We start from the raw sequence: 17098 nt of genomic DNA on the forward strand, positions 1-17098 counted from the left end.
GATAAAATTTCCTACAAAATAGTTATTTGCATTTTTCATGTAGGACTAACCATAAGCGAGATATATGATCGAAAATAATTAATATTTAAAAAAAAAGTGCTTTAACAGAAAATGCCTTGTGATTTAAAATACACTTAATTTATTGGGTCCAATACTTTATTAGAAGAAAAAGGAAGTGACATAAAAGTCACTGAAGTCTTCAAAGTCGTTTTTAAATGCTGCAGTTTCGTCTTCGTCTCAAACATTGAAAACTGAATTACATTTTTGTTCAGTAACAGTCACAGTTTTCTTATTGGTTTTTTGCTTATATCTCGAAAACAGTTACTCCTATCAATTTTTATCTTTCTGTCAAAATTAAAGCTGATAAAATTTCCTACAAAATAGTTATTTGCATTTTTCTTGTAGGACCAACCATAAGCGAGTTATAGAGTTGGATATAAATAATATTTAACAAAAATTTGCTTTAAAATAAAATGTTTGAAAAACTGAAATTAAACTAATTTAATTGTGTCTAACACTTTCGTAGAGGAAAAAGAAGAAGACATAAAAGTCACTAAAGGTTTCAAAGTTGTCTTTAATCGTCATATTAATAACAATAACATTAATAATAATAATACTAATAGTACTAAATTTGCTTATATGCAAACGCTTAATTAAGGTAACAGTGTTTTGGTTTCTTGCTCATATCTCGAAAACAGTTACTCCTATCAATTTTTATCTTTTTACTAAAATTCAAGCTGATAAAATTTCCTACAAAATAGTTATTTGCATTTTTTATGTAGGACTAACCATAAGCGAGATATAAGATTGAAAATAATTAAAATTTAAAAAAGAAGTGCTTTAACAGAAAATGTCTTGTGATTTAAAATACACTTAATTTATTAGGTCCAATACTTTATTAAAAAAAAAAGGGGGTGACATATAAGTCACTGAAGTCTTCAGAGTCGATTTTAAATGCTGCATTTTCGTCTTCGTCTCAAACATTGAAAACTGAATTACATTTTTGTTCTGAAACGGTAACAGTTTTTACTTTGGTTTTTTGCTTATATCTCGAAAACAGTTACTCCTATCAATTTTTATCTTTCTTTCAAAATTAAAGCTGATAACATTTCCTACAAAATAGTTATTTGCATTTTTCTTGTAAGACCAACCATAAGCGAGTTATAAAGTTGGATATAAATAATATTTAACAAAAACTTGCTTAAAAATAAAATGTTTGAAATACTGAAATTAAACTAAATTAATTGTGTCTAACACTTTAGTAGAGAAAAAAGAAAAAGACATAAAAGTCACCAAAGTCTTCAGAATCGTTTTTAGTCGTCATATTAATAACAATAACATTAATAATAATAATACTAATAGTACTAAATCTGCTTATATGCAAGCGCTTTATTAAGGTAACAGTTTTTTGGTTTCTTGCTTATATCTCGAAAACAGTTACTCCTATGAATTTTTATCTTTCTGTCAAAATTAAAGCTGATAAAATTTCCTACAAAATAGTTATTTGCATTTTTCTTGTAGGACCAACCATAAGCGAGTTATAGAGTTGGATATAAATAATATTTAACAAAAATTTGCTTTAAAATAAAATGTTTGAAAAACTGAAATTAAACTAATTTAATTGTGTCTAACACTTTCGTAGAGGAAAAAGAAGAAGACATAAAAGTCACTAAAGGTTTCAAAGTTGTCTTTAATCGTCATATTAATAACAATAACATTAATAATAATAATACTAATAGTACTAAATTTGCTTATATGCAAACGCTTAATTAAGGTAACAGTGTTTTGGTTTCTTGCTCATATCTCGAAAACAGTTACTCCTATCAATTTTTATCTTTTTACTAAAATTCAAGCTGATAAAATTTCCTACAAAATAGTTATTTGCATTTTTTATGTAGGACTAACCATAAGCGAGATATAAGAATGAAAATAATTAAAATTTAAAAAAGAAGTGCTTTAACAGAAAATGTCTTGTGATTTAAAATACACTTAATTTATTAGGTCCAATACTTTATTAAAAAATAAAGGGGGTGACATATAAGTCACTGAAGTCTTCAGAGTCGATTTTAAATGCTGCATTTTCGTCTTCGTCTCAAACATTGAAAACTGAATTACATTTTTGTTCTGAAACGGTAACAGTTTTTACTTTGGTTTTTTGCTTATATCTCGAAAACAGTTACTCCTATCAATTTTTATCTTTCTTTCAAAATTAAAGCTGATAACATTTCCTACAAAATAGTTATTTGCATTTTTCTTGTAAGACCAACCATAAGCGAGTTATAAAGTTGGATATAAATAATATTTAACAAAAACTTGCTTAAAAATAAAATGTTTGAAATACTGAAATTAAACTAAATTAATTGTGTCTAACACTTTAGTAGAGAAAAAAGAAAAAGACATAAAAGTCACCAAAGTCTTCAGAATCGTTTTTAGTCGTCATATTAATAACAATAACATTAATAATAATAATACTAATAGTACTAAATCTGCTTATATGCAAGCGCTTTATTAAGGTAACAGTTTTTTGGTTTCTTGCTTATATCTCGAAAACAGTTACTCCTATGAATTTTTATCTTTCTGTCAAAATTAAAGCTGATAAAATTTCCTACAAAATAGTTATTTGCATTTTTCTTGTAGGACCAACCATAAGCGAGTTATAGAGTTGGATATAAATAATATTTAACAAAAATTTGCTTTAAAATAAAATGTTTGAAAAACTGAAATTAAACTAATTTAATTGTGTCTAACACTTTAGTAGAGGAAAAAGAAGAAGACATAAAAGTCACTAAAGGTTTTAAAGTTGTCTTTAATCGTCATATTAATAACAATAACATTAATAATAATAATACTAATAGTACTAAATTTGCTTATATGCAAACGCTTAATTAAGGTAACAGTGTTTTGGTTTCTTGCTCATATCTCGAAAACAGTTACTCCTATCAATTTTTATCTTTTTACTAAAATTCAAGCTGATAAAATTTCCTACAAAATAGTTATTTGCATTTTTTATGTAGGACTAACCATAAGCGAGATATAAGATTGAAAATAATTAATATTTAAAAAAGAAGTGCTTTAACAGAAAATGTCTTGTGATTTAAAATACACTTAATTTATTAGGTCCAATACTTTATTAAAAAAAAAGGGGGTGACATATAAGTCACTGAAGTCTTCAGAGTCGATTTTAAATGCTGCATTTTCGTCTTCGTCTCAAACATTGAAAACTGAATTACATTTTTGTTCTGAAACGGTAACAGTTTTTACTTTGGTTTTTTGCTTATATCTCGAAAACAGTTACTCCTATCAATTTTTATCTTTTTTTCAAAATTAAAGCTGATAACATTTCCTACAAAATAGTTATTTGCATTTTTCTTGTAAGACCAACCATAAGCGAGTTATAAAGTTGGATATAAATAATATTTAACAAAAACTTGCTTAAAAATAAAATGTTTGAAATACTGAAATTAAACTAAATTAATTGTGTCTAACACTTTAGTAGAGAAAAAAGAAAAAGACATAAAAGTCACCAAAGTCTTCAGAATCGTTTTAAGTCGTCATATTAATAACAATAACATTAATAATAATAATACTAATAGTACTAAATGTGCTTATATGCAAGCGCTTTATTAAGGTAACAGTTTTTTGGTTTCTTGCTTATATCTCGAAAACAGTTACTCCTATGAATTTTTGTCTTTCTTTCAAAATTAAAGCTGATAAAATATTCTACAAAATAGTTATTTGCATTTTTCTTGTAGGACCAACCATAAGCGAGTTATAGAGTTGGATATAAATAATATTTAACAAAAATTTGCTTTAAAATAAAATGTTTGAAAAACGGAAATTAAACTAATTTAACTGTGTCTAACACTTTAGTAGAGAAAAAAGGAAAAGACATAAAAGTCACTAAAGGTTTCAGAGTTGTCTATAGTTGTCATATTAATAACAATAACATTAATAATAATAATACTAATAGTACTAAATTTGCTTATATGCAAACGCTTAATTAAGGTAACAGTTTTTTGGTTTCTTGCTTATATCTCGAAAACAGTTACTCCTATCAATTTTTATCTTTTTACTAAAATTCAAGCTGATAAAATTTCCTACAAAATAGTTATTTGCATTTTTCATGTAGGACTAACCATAAGCGAGATATATGATTGAAAATAATTAATATTTAAAAAAAAAGTGCTTTAACAGAAAATGTCTTGTGATTTAAAATACACTTAATTTATTGGGTCCAATACTTTATTAGAAGAAAAAAAAAGTGACATAAAAGTCACTGAAGTCTTCAGAGTCGTTTTTAAATGCTGCAGTTTCGTCTTCGTCTCAAACATTGAAAACCGAATTACATTTTTGTTCAGTAACAGTCACAGTTTTCTTATTGGTTTTCTGCTTATATCTCGAAAACAGTTACTCCTATCAATTTTTATCTTTCTTTCAAAATTAAAGCTGATAAAATTTCCTACAAAATAGTTATTTGCATTTTTCTTGTAGGACCAACCATAAGCGAGTTATAGAGTTGGATATAAATAATATTTAACAAAAATTTGCTTTAAAATAAAATGTTTGAAAAACTGAAATTAAACTAATTTAATTGTGTCTAACACTTTAGTAGAGGAAAAAGAAGAAGACGTAAAAGTCACTAAAGGTTTCAAAGTTGTTTTTAATCGTCATATTAATAACAATAACATTAATAATAATAATACTAATAGTACTAAATTTGCTTATATGCAAACGCTTAATTAAGGTAACAGTGTTTTGGTTTCTTGCTCATATCTCGAAAACAGTTACTCCTATAAATTTTTATTTTTTAACTAAAATTCAAGCTGATAAAATTTCCTACAAAATAGTTATTTGCATTTTTTATGTAGGACTAACCATAAGCGAGATATAAGATTGAAAATAATTAATATTTAAAAAAGAAGTGCTTTAACAGAAACTGTCTTGTAATTTAAAATACACTTAATTTATTAGGTCCAATACTTTATTAAAAAAAAAGGGGGTGACATATAAGTCACTGAAGTCTTCAGGGTCGATTTTAAATGCTGCATTTTCGTCTTCGTCTCAAACATTGAAAACTGAATTACATTTTTGTTCTGAAACGGTAACAGTTTTTACTTTGGTTTTTTGCTTATATCTCGAAAACAGTTACTCCTATCAATTTTTATCTTTTTTTCAAAATTAAAGCTGATAACATTTCCTACAAAATAGTTATTTGCATTTTTCTTGTAGGACCAACCATAAGCGAGTATAGAGTTGGATATAAATAATATTTAACAAAAATTTGCTTTAAAATAAAATGTTTGAAAAACTGAAATTAAACTAAATTAATTGTGTCTAACACTTTAGTAGAGAAAAAAGAAAAAGACATAAAAGTCACCAAAGTCTTCAGAATCGTTTTTAGTCGTCATATTAATAACAATAACATTAATAATAATAATACTAATAGTACTAAATCTGCTTATATGCAAGCGCTTTATTAAGGTAACAGTTTTTTGGTTTCTTGCTTATATCTCGAAAACAGTTACTCCTATGAATTTTTGTCTTTCTTTCAAAATTAAAGCTGATAAAATATTCTACAAAATAGTTATTTGCATTTTTCTTGTAGGACCAACCATAAGCGAGTATAGAGTTGGATATAAATAATATTTAACAAAAATTTGCTTTAAAATAAAATGTTTGAAAAACTGAAATTAAACTAATTTAACTGTGTCTAACATTTTAGTAGAGAAAAAAGGAAAAGACATAAAAGTCACTAAAGGTTTCAGAGTTGTCTTTAGTTGACATATTAATAACAATAACATTAATAATAATAATACTAATAGTACTAAATTTGCTTATATGCAAACGCTTAATTAAGGTAACAGTGTTTCGGTTTCTTGCTTATATCTCGAAAACAGTTACTCCTATCAATTTTTATCTTTTTACTAAAATTCAAGCTGATAAAATTTCCTACAAAATAGTTATTTGCATTTTTCATGTAGGACTAACCATAAGCGAGATATATGATTGAAAATAATTAATATTTAAAAAAAAAGTGCTTTAACAGAAAATGTCTTGTGATTTAAAATACACTTAATTTATTGGGTCCAATACTTTATTAGAAGAAAAAGGAAGTGACATAAAAATCACTGAAGTCTTCAGAGTCGTTTTTAAATGCTGCAGTTTCGTCTTCGTCTCAAACATTGAAAACCGAATTACATTTTTGTTCAGTAACAGTCACAGTTTTCTTATTGGTTTTTTGCTTATATCTCGAAAACAGTTACTCCTATCAATTTTTATCTTTTTTTCAAAATTAAAGCTGATAAAATTTCCTACAAAATAGTTATTTGCATTTTTCTTGTAGGACCAACCATAAGCGAGTTATAGAGTTGGATATAAATAATATTTAACAAAAATTTGCTTTAAAATAAAATGTTTGAAAAACTGCAATTAAACTAATTTAATTGTGTCTAACACTTTAGTAGAGGAAAAAGAAGAAGACAAGAAAGACAAAAATTCATAGGATTAACTGTTTTCGAGATATAAGCAAGAAACCAAAAAACTGTTACCTTAATAAAGCGCTTGCATATAAGCAGATTTAGTACTATTAGTATTATTATTATTAATGTTATTGTTATTAATATGACGACTAAAAACGATTCTGAAGACTTTGGTGACTTTTATGTCTTTTTCTTTTTTCTCTACTAAAGTGTTAGACACAATTAATTTAGTTTAATTTCAGTATTTCAAACATTTTATTTTTAAGCAAGTTTTTGTTAAATATTATTTATATCCAACTTTATAACTCGCTTATGGTTAGTCCTACATAAAAAATGCAAATAATTATTTTGTAGGAAATTTTATCAGCTTGAATTTTAGTAAAAAGATAAAAGTTGATAGGAGTAACTGTTTTCGAGATATGAGCAAGAAACCAAAACACTGTTACCTTAATTAAGCGTTTGCATATAAGCAAATTTAGTACTATTAGTATTATTATTATTAATGTTATTGTTATTAATATGACGATTAAAGACAACTTTGAAACCTTTAGTGACTTTTATGTCTTCTTCTTTTTCCTCTACTAAAGTGTTAGACACAATTAAATTAGTTTAATTTCAGTTTTTCAAACATTTTATTTTAAAGCAAATTTTTGTTAAATATTATTTATATCCAACTCTATAACTCGCTTATGGTTGGTCCTACAAGAAAAATGCAAATAACTATTTTGTAGGAAATTTTATCAGCTTTAATTTTGACAGAAAGATAAAAATTGATAGGAGTAACTGTTTTCGAGATATAAGCAAAAAACCAATAAGAAAACTGTGACTGTTACTGAACAAAAATGTAATTCAGTTTTCAATGTTTGAGACGAAGACGAAACTGCAGCATTTAAAAACGACTCTGAAGATTTCAGTGACTTTTATGTCACTTCCTTTTTCTTCTAATAAAGTATTGGACCCAATAAATTAAGTGTATTTTAAATCACAAGACATTTTCTGTTAAAGCACTTTTTTTTTAAATATTAATTATTTTCAATCATATATCTCGCTTATGGTTAGTCCTACATGAAAAATGCAAATAACTATTTTGTAGGAAATTTTATCAGCTTGAATTTTAGTAAAAAGATAAAAATTGATAGGAGTAACTGTTTTCGAGATATAAGCAAGAAACCAAAACACTGTTACCTTAATTAAGCGTTTGCATATAAGCAAATTTAGTACTATTAGTATTATTATTATTAATGTTATTGTTATTAATATGACAACTAAAGACAACTCTGAAACCTTTAGTGACTTTTATGTCTTTTCCTTTTTCCTCTACTAATGTGTTAGACACAATTAAATTAGTTTAATTTCCGTTTTTCAAACATTTTATTTTAAAGCAAATTTTTGTTAAATATTATTTATATCCAACTCTATAACTCTCTTATGGTTGGTCCTACAAGAAAAATGCAAATAACTATTTTGTAGAATATTTTATCAGCTTTGATTTTGAAAGAAAGACAAAAATTCATAGGAGTAACTGTTTTCGAGATATAAGCAAGAAACCAAAAAACTGTTACCTTAATAAAGCGCTTGCATATAAGCAGATTTAGTACTATTAGTATTATTATTATTAATGTTATTGTTATTAATATGACGACTAAAAACGATTCTGAAGACTTTGGTGACTTTTATGTCTTTTTCTTTTTTCTCTGCTAAAGTGTTAGACACAATTAATTTAGTTTAATTTCAGTATTTCAAACATTTTATTTTTAAGCAAGTTTTTGTTAAATATTATTTATATCCAACTTTATAACTCGCTTATGGTTGGTCCTACAAGAAAAATGCAAATAACTATTTTGTAGGAAATGTTATCAGCTTTAATTTTGAAAGAAAGATAAAAATTGATAGGAGTAACTGTTTTCGAGATATAAGCAAAAAACCAAAGTAAAAACTGTTACCGTTTCAGAACAAAAATATAATTCAGTTTTCAATGTTTGAGACGAAGACGAAACTGCAGCATTTAAAAACGATTCTGAAGACTTCAGTGACTTTTATGTCACTTCCTTTTTCTTCTAATAAAGTATTGGACCCAATAAATTAAGTGTATTTTAAATCACAAGACATTTTCTGTTAAAGCACTTTTTTTTTAAATATTAATTATTTTCAATCATATATCTCGCTTATGGTTAGTCCTACATGAAAAATGCAAATAACTATTTTATAGAAAATTTTATCAGCTTGAATTTTAGTAAAAAAATAAAAATTGATAGGAGTAACTGTTTTCGAGATACAAGCAAGAAACCAAAACACTGTTACCTTAATTAAGCGTTTGCATATAAGCAAATTTAGAACTATTAGTATTATTATTATTAATGTTATTGTTATTAATATGACAACTAAAGACAACTCTGAAACCTTTAGTGACTTTTATGTCTTTTCGTTTTTTCTCTACTAAAGTGTTAGACACAGTAAAATTAGTTTAATTTCAGTTTTTCAAACATTTTATTTTAAAGCAAATTTTTGTTAAATATTATCTATATCCAACTCTATAACTCGCTTATGGTTGGTCCTACAAGAAAAATGCAAATAACTATTTTGTAGAATATTTTATCAGCTTTGATTTTGAAAGAAAGACAAAAATTCATAGGAGTAACTGTTTTCGAGATATAAGCAAGAAACCAAAAAACTGTTACCTTAATAAAGCGCTTGCATATAAGCAGATTTAGTACTATTAGTATTATTATTATTAATGTTATTGTTATTAATATGACGACTAAAAACGATTCTGAAGACTTTGGTGACTTTTATGTCTTTTTCTTTTTTCTCTACTAAAGTGTTAGACACAATTAATTTAGTTTAATTTCAGTATTTCAAACATTTTATTTTTAAGCAAGTTTTTGTTAAATATTATTTATATCCAACTTTATAACTCGCTTATGGTTGGTCCTACAAGAAAAATGCAAATAACTATTTTGTAGGAAATGTTATCAGCTTTAATTTTGAAAGAAAGATAAAAATTGATAGGAGTAACTGTTTTCGAGATATAAGCAAAAAACCAAAGTAAAAACTGTTACCGTTTCAGAACAAAAATATAATTCAGTTTTCAATGTTTGAGACGAAGACGAAACTGCAGCATTTAAAAACGACTCTGAAGACTTCAGTGACTTTTATGTCACTTTCTTTTTCTTCTAATAAAGTATTGGACCCAATAAATTAAGTGTATTTTAAATCACAAGACATTTTCTGTTAAAGCACTTTTTTTTTAAATATTAATTATTTTCAATCATATATCTCGCTTATGGTTAGTCCTACATGAAAAATGCAAATAACTATTTTATAGGAAATTTTATCAGCTTGAATTTTAGTAAAAAGATAAAAATTGATAGGAGTAACTGTTTTCGAGATATAAGCAAGAAACCAAAACACTGTTACCTTAATTAAGCGTTTGCATATTAGCAAATTTAGTACTATTAGTATTATTATTATTAATGTTATTGTTATTAATATGACAACTAAAGACAACTCTGAAACCTTTAGTGACTTTTATGTTTTTTCCTTTTTCCTCTACTAAAGTGTTAGACACAATTAAATTAGTTTAATTTCAGTTTTTCAAACATTATATTTTAAAGCAAATTTTTGTTAAAAATTATTTATATCCAACTCTATAACTCGCTTATGGTTGGTCCTACAAGAAAAATGCAAATAACTATTTTGTAGGAAATTTTATCAGCTTTAATTTTGAAAAAAAGACAAAAATTCATAGGAGTAACTGTTTTCGAGATATAAGCAAGAAACCAAAAAACTGTTACCTTAATAAAGCGCTTGCATATAAGCAGATTTAGTACTATTAGTATTATTATTATTAATGTTATTGTTATTAATATGACGACTAAAAACGATTTTGAAAACTTTGGTGACTTTTATGTCTTTTTCTTTTTTCTCTACTAAAGTGTTAGACACAATTAATTTAGTTTAATTTCAGTATTTCAAACATTTTATTTTTAAGCAAGTTTTTGTTAAATATTATTTATATCCAACTTTATAACTCGCTTATGGTTGGTCCTACAAGAAAAATGCAAATAACTATTTTGTAGGAAATGTTATCAGCTTTAATTTTGAAAGAAAGATAAAAATTGATAGGAGTAACTGTTTTCGAGATATAAGCAAAAAACCAATGTAAAAACTGTTACCGTTTCAGAACAAAAATGTAATTCAGTTTTCAATGTTTGAGACGAAGACGAAAATGCAGCATTTAAAATCGACTCTGAAGACTTCAGTGACTTATATTTCACCCCCTTTTTTTCTAATAAAGTATTGAACCTAATAAATTAAGTGTATTTTAAATCACAAGACATTTTCTGTTAAAGCACTTCTTTTTTAAATATTAATTATTTTCAATCTTATATCTCGCTTATGGTTAGTCCTACATAAAAAATGCAAATAATTATTTTGTAGGAAACTTTATCAGCTTGAATTTTAGTAAAAAGATAAAAGTTGATAGGAGTAACTGTTTTCGAGATATGAGCAAGAAATCAAAACACTGTTACCTTAATTAAGCGTTTGCATATTAGCAAATTTAGTACTATTAGTATTATTATTATTAATGTTATTGTTATTAATATGACGATTAAAGACAACTTTGAAACCTTTAGTGACTTTTATGTCTTATTCTTTTTCCTCTACTAAAGTGTTAGACACAATTAAATTAGTTTAATTTCAGTTTTTCAAACATTTTATTTTAAAGCAAATTTTTGTTAAATATTATTTATATCCAACTCTATAACTCGCTTATGGTTGGTCGTACAAGAAAAATGCAAATAACTATTTTGTAGGAAATTTTATCAGCTTTAATTTTGAAAAAAAGATAAAAATTGATAGGAGTAACTGTTTTCGAGATATAAGCAAAAAACCAATAAGAAAACTGTGACTGTTACTGAACAAAAATGTAATTCGGTTTTCAATGTTTGAGACGAAGACGAAACTGCAGCATTTAAAAACGACTCTGAAGACTTCAGTGACTTTTATGTCACTTCCTTTTTTTTCTAATAAAGTATTGGACCCAATAAATTAAGTGTATTTTAAATCACAAGACATTTTCTGTTAAAGCACTTTTTTTTTAAATATTAATTATTTTCAATCATATATCTCGCTTATGGTTAGTCCTACATGAAAAATGCAAATAACTATTTTGTAGGAAATTTTATCAGCTTGAATTTTAGTAAAAAGATAAAAATTGATAGGAGTAACTGTTTTCGAGATATAAGCAAGAAACCAAAACACTGTTACCTTAATTAAGCGTTTGCATATAAGCAAATTTAGAACTATTAGTATTATTATTATTAATGTTATTGTTATTAATATGACGATTAAAGACAACTTTGAAACCTTTAGTGACTTTTATGTCTTCTTCTTTTTCCTCTACTAAAGTGTTAGACACAATTAAATTAGTTTAATTTCAGTTTTTCAAACATTTTATTTTAAAGCAAATTTTTGTTAAATATTATTTATATCCAACTCTATAACTCGCTTATGGTTGGTCCTACAAGAAAAATGCAAATAACTATTTTGTAGGAAATTTTATCAGCTTTAATTTTGAAAAAAAGATAAAAATTGATAGGAGTAACTGTTTTCGAGATATAAGCAAGAAACCAAAAAACTGTTACCTTAATAAAGCGCTTGCATATAAGCAGATTTAGTACTATTAGTATTATTATTAATAATGTTATTGTTATTAATATGACGACTAAAAACGATTTTGAAGACTTTGGTGACTTTTATGTCTTTTTCTTTTTTCTCTACTAAAGTGTTAGACTCAATTAATTTAGTTTAATTTCGGTTTTTCAAACATTTTATTTAAAGCAAATTTTTGTTAAATATTATTTATATCCAACTTTATAACTCGCTTATGGTTGGTCCTACAAGAAAAATGCAAACAACTATTTTGTAGGAAGCTTTATCAGCTTTAATTTTAAAAGAAAGATAAAAATTGATAGGAGTAACTGTTTTCGAGATATAAGCAAAAAACCAATAAGAAAACTGTAACAGTTACTGAACAAAAATGTAATTCAGTTTTCAATGTTTGAGACGAAGACGAAAATGCAGCATTTACAAACGACTCTAAAGACTTCAGTGACCTTTCTGTCACCTCTTTTTTCTTCTAATAAAGTATTGGACCCAATAAATTAAGTGTATTTTAAATCACAAGACATTTTCTGTTGAAGCACTTTTTTTTAAATTTTAATTATTTTCAAACTTATATCTCGCTTATGGTTAGTCCTACATTAAAAATGCAATTAACTATTTTGTAGGAAATTTTATCAGCTTTAATTTTAGTAAAAAGATAAAAATTGATAGGAGTAACTGTTTTCGAGATATAAGCAAGAAACCAAAACACTGTTACCTTAATTAAGCGTTTGCATATAAGCAAATTTAGTACTATTAGTATTATTATTATTAATGTTATTGTTATTAATATTACGATTAAAGACAACTTTGAAACCTTTAGTGACTTTTATGTCTTCTTCTTTTTCCTCTACTAAAGTGTTAGACACAATTAAATTAGTTTAATTTCAGTTTTTCAAACATTTTATTTTAAAGCAAATTTTTGTTAAATATTATTTATATCCAACTCTATAACTCGCTTATGGTTGGTCCTACAAGAAAAATGCAAATAACTATTTTGTAGAATATTTTATCAGCTTTGATTTTGAAAGAAAGACAAAAATTCATAGGAGTAACTGTTTTCGAGATATAAGCAAGAAACCAAAAAACTGTTACCTTAATAAAGCGCTTGCATATAAGCAGATTTAGTACTATTAGTATTATTATTAATAATGTTATTGTTATTAATATGACGACTAAAAACGATTCTGAAGACTTTGGTGACTTTTATGTCTTTTTCTTTTTTCTCTACTAAAGTGTTAGACTCAATTAATTTAGTTTAATTTCGGTTTTTCAAACATTTTATTTAAAGCAAATTTTTGTTAAATATTATTTATATCCAACTCTATAACTCGCTTATGGTTGGTCCTACAAGAAAAATGCAAATAACTATTTTGTAGAATATTTTATCAGCTTTGATTTTGAAAGAAAGACAAAAATTCATAGGAGTAACTGTTTTCGAGATATAAGCAAGAAACCAAAAAACTGTTACCTCAATAAAGCGCTTCCATATAAGCAGATTTAGTACTATTAGTATTATTATTATTAATGTTATTGTTATTAATATGACGACTAAAAACGATTCTGAAGACTTTGGTGACTTTTATGTCTTTTTCTTTTTTCTCTACTAAAGTGTTAGACACAATTAATTTAGTTTAATTTCAGTATTTCAAACATTTTATTTATAAGCAAGTTTTTGTTAAATATTATTTATATCCAACTTTATAACTCGCTTATGGTTGGTCCTACAAGAAAAATGCAAATAACTATTTTGTAGGAAATGTTATCAGCTTTAATTTTGAAAGAAAGATAAAAATTGATAGGAGTAACTGTTTTCGAGATATAAGCAAAAAACCAAAGTAAAAACTGTTACCGTTTCAGAACAAAAATATAATTCAGTTTTCAATGTTTGAGACGAAGACGAAAATGCAGCATTTAAAATCGACTCTGAAGACTTCAGTGACTTATATGTCACCCCCTTTTTTTCTAATAAAGTATTGGACCTAATAAATTAAGTGTATTTTAAATCACAAGACATTTTCTGTTAAAGCACTTCTTTTTTAAATATTAATTATTTTCAATCTTATATCTCGCTTATGGTTAGTCCTACATAAAAAATGCAAATAATTATTTTGTAGGAAATTTTATCAGCTTGAATTTTAGTAAAAAGATAAAAATTGATAGGAGTAACTGTTTTCGAGATATGAGCAAGAAACCAAAACACTGTTACCTTAATTAAGCGTTTGCATATAAGCAAATTTAGTACTATTAGTATTATTATTATTAATGTTATTGTTATTAATATGACGATTAAAGACAACTTTAAAACCTTTAGTGACTTTTATGTCTTCTTCTTTTTCCTCTACTAAAGTGTTAGACACAATTAAATTAGTTTAATTTCAGTTTTCCAAACATTTTATTTTAAAGCAAATTTTTGTTAAATATTATTTATATCCAACTTTATAACTCGCTTATGGTTGGTCCTACAAGAAAAATGCAAATAACTATTTTGTAGGAAATTTTATCAGCTTTAATTTTGAAAAAAAGATAAAAATTGATAGGAGTAACTGTTTTCGAGATATAAGCAAGAAACCAAAAAACTGTTACCTTAATAAAGCGCTTGCATATAAGCAGATTTAGTACTATTAGTATTATTATTAATAATGTTATTGTTATTAATATGACGACTAAAAACGATTCTGAAGACTTTGGTGACTTTTATGTCTTTTTCTTTTTTCTCTACTAAAGTGTTAGACTCAATTAATTTAGTTTAATTTCGGTTTTTCAAACATTTTATTTAAAGCAAATTTTTGTTAAATATTATTTATATCCAACTCTATAACTCGCTTATGGTTGGTCCTACAAGAAAAATGCAAACAACTATTTTGTAGGAAGCTTTATCAGCTTTAATTTTAAAAGAAAGATAAAAATTGATAGGAGTAACTGTTTTCGAGATATAAGCAAGAAACCAAAACACTGTTACCTTAATTAAGCGTTTGCATATAAGCAAATTTAGTACTATTAGTATTATTATTATTAATGTTATTGTTATTAATATGACGACTAAAAACGATTCTGAAGACTTTGGTGACTTTTATGTCTTTTTCTTTTTTCTCTACTAAAGTGTTAGACACAATTAATTTAGTTTAATTTCAGTATTTCAAACATTTTATTTTTAAGCAAGTTTTTGTTAAATATTATTTATATCCAACTTTATAACTCGCTTATGGTTGGTCCTACAAGAAAAATGCAAATAACTATTTTGTAGGAAATGTTATCAGCTTTAATTTTGAAAGAAAAATAAAAATTGATAGGAGTAACTGTTTTCGAGATATAAGCAAAAAACCAAAGTAAAAACTGTTACCGTTTCAGAACAAAAATGTAATTCAGTTTTCAATGTTTGAGACGAAGACGAAAATGCAGCATTTAAAATCGACTCTGAAAACTTCAGTGACTTATATGTCACCCCCTTTTTTTTTAATAAAGTATTGGACCTAATAAATTAAGTGTATTTTAAATCACAAGACATTTTCTGTTAAAGCACTTCTTTTTTAAATATTAATTATTTTCAATCTTATATCTCGCTTATGGTTAGTCCTACACAAAAAATGCAAATAACTATTTTGTAGGAAATTTTATCAGCTTGAATTTTAGTAAAAAGATAAAAATTGATAGGAGTAACTGTTTTCGAGATATGAGCAAGAAACCAAAACACTGTTACCTTAATTAAGCGTTTGCATATAAGCAAATTTAGTACTATTAGTATTATTATTATTAATGTTATTGTTATTAATATGACGATTAAAGACAACTTTGAAACCTTTAGTGACTTTTATGTCTTCTTCTTTTTCCTCTACTAAAGTGTTAGACACAATTAAATTAGTTTAATTTCAGTTTTTCAAACATTTTATTTTAAAGCAAATTTTTGTTAAATATTATTTATATCCAACTCTATAACTCGCTTATGGTTGGTCCTACAAGAAAAATGCAAATAACTATTTTGTAGGAAATTTTATCAGCTTTAATTTTGAAAGAAAGATAAAAATTGATAGGAGTAACTGTTTTCGAGATATAAGCAAAAAACCAATAAGAAAACTGTGACTGTTACTGAACAAAAATGTAATCCGGTTTTCAATGTTTGAGACGAAGACGAAACTGCAGCATTTAAAAACGACTCTGAAGACTTCAGTGACTTTTATGTCACTTCCTTTTTTTTCTAATAAAGTATTGGACCCAATAAATTAAGTGTATTTTAAATCACAAGACATTTTCTGTTAAAGCACTTTTTTTTTAAATATTAATTATTTTCAATCATATATCTCGCTTATGGTTAGTCCTACATGAAAAATGCAAATAACTATTTTGTAGGAAATTTTATCAGCTTGAATTTTAGTAAAAAGATAAAAATTGATAGGAGTAACTGTTTTCGAGATATAAGCAAGAAACCAAAACACTGTTACCTTAATTAAGCGTTTGCATATAAGCAAATTTAGTACTATTAGTATTATTATTATTAATGTTATTGTTATTAATATGACAACTAAAGACAACTCTAAAACCTTTAGTGACTTTTATGTCTTTTCCTTTTTTCTCTACTAAAGTGTTAGACACAGTTAAATTAGTTTAATTTCAGTTTTTCAAACATTTTATTTTAAAGCAAATTTTTGTTAAATATTATTTATATCCAACTCTATAACTCGCTTATGGTTGGTCCTACAAGAAAAATGCAAATAACTATTTTGTAGAATATTTTATCAGCTTTAATTTTGAAAGAAAGACAAAAATTCATAGGAGTAACTGTTTTCGAGATATAAGCAAGAAACCAAAAAACTGTTACCTTAATAAAGCGCTTGCATATAAGCAGATTTAGTACTATTAGTATTATTATTATTAATGTTATTGTTATTAATATGACGACTAAAAACGATTCTGAAGACTTTGGTGACTTTTATGTCTTTTTCTTTTTTCTCTAC

The sequence above is a fragment of the Tribolium castaneum genome, unplaced genomic scaffold (assembly GCF_031307605.1).
Source record: "Tribolium castaneum strain GA2 unplaced genomic scaffold, icTriCast1.1 ptg000022l, whole genome shotgun sequence".
Lineage (NCBI taxonomy): Eukaryota > Metazoa > Arthropoda > Insecta > Coleoptera > Tenebrionidae > Tribolium > Tribolium castaneum.